The sequence below is a fragment of the Leptonotus elevatus genome, chromosome 4, assembly GCF_054856555.1.
Source record: "Leptonotus elevatus isolate MCC_2025b chromosome 4, RoL_Lele_1.0, whole genome shotgun sequence".
In the NCBI taxonomy this organism is placed as follows: domain Eukaryota; kingdom Metazoa; phylum Chordata; class Actinopteri; order Syngnathiformes; family Syngnathidae; genus Leptonotus; species Leptonotus elevatus.
The window spans coordinates 1,630,327-1,631,536 of NC_141242.1; positions in this window are offsets into that span (position 1 = coordinate 1,630,327).

The following is a 1,210-nucleotide window of genomic DNA, read 5'->3' on the forward strand; positions in this document are numbered from 1 at the left end:
ATGAAAGAAAGAAACGGTCAGTAACCACTTCCTTCCCGTTCTCCAGCCTTGGCACGAGGCTGTTCACAGAGAAAAATAAAAACGCTGGGTCGAGAATGTCAGAGGGGCGTGAAGACGGGAGGAATCGTTGTTGGCCGTGAATGCTCGCATGTTACGCAGAGCCAAGCAATAGTGAGGAGATTTTTTTTTTTTTTTTTAAAGCCTGACTTGACAGACAACAAGCGAGTGGTTTTGCGCTGATGTGGCTGCTGTAGAGTGCCTCATTGTCTTCTGTAAATGCATGCATGTCGCAGAGAGACTGCTAGAATAGTGTGGGGAACATTTTTGTCGTTTATTTTTTAATTTTTTAAATGTCATGTCTCTCTGACTTGATAGCCTATCACTTGGACAGGGGCTTCGGGCTAGCATGTCCACTATAGAGCGCCTCGTTGTTGGCCGTGAATGCTCGCATGTTACGCAGAGCCAACATGCCAGAAAAGTTTTTGGGGGTGTTTTTTTTTAAAGCCTGACTTGACAGCCAGCAAATGTATAATTTCGTGCCAATGTGGCCTCTTTCGAGTGCCTCGTTGTCGTGCCGTGGAAAATCCCTGAAATGACTCTTTGGGGTAAATTCCAGGTTTTCAGTGGATATATTTATATAAGGAAGTAGCATCCATTTTTTCCAAGTCATAGCAGAGGTATTTGATTGACAGCTGACAATTGGGTGGGGTGTTTTTGTATTCCGTCTCTTCCTGTGGACAATTGAAAATTAGCACTCTTGCTATAACATCCATCATCCATCTTAAATACACAAATAAATAAAAACAATTAACTGCTGGACAAGGTCAATTTAACTTCACCTGTCAAGGTTCGAGTGCACGTTGGGTTCATCTTGACATTTCTCCCCCAATGTCGAATGTCACAAACTTTTTGCGATTAGTGTTTAACACCAACGACGAGCAATTTACATAAAGGAAGCAAAACTCTCCCTTTGGCACATGAGAATAACAATCAGTACACAGTGTTGGTTGGGGGGTGGGGGGGGGGGGTCGCGGGTTGGTTCGGGTCACTTCAAGCAACATCCCTGAGAACTCCCGTTTGTCCTCTTGCGGCCGAGGACGACCTCAAAGTCACCGCTCACGTTCGGAAAGAAATCTCGATACATTCGTGCGAGTGAAGGTCAACGGAACCGATACGAAGGGCGGAGGTGCGAATGATGACGTCACCGTGA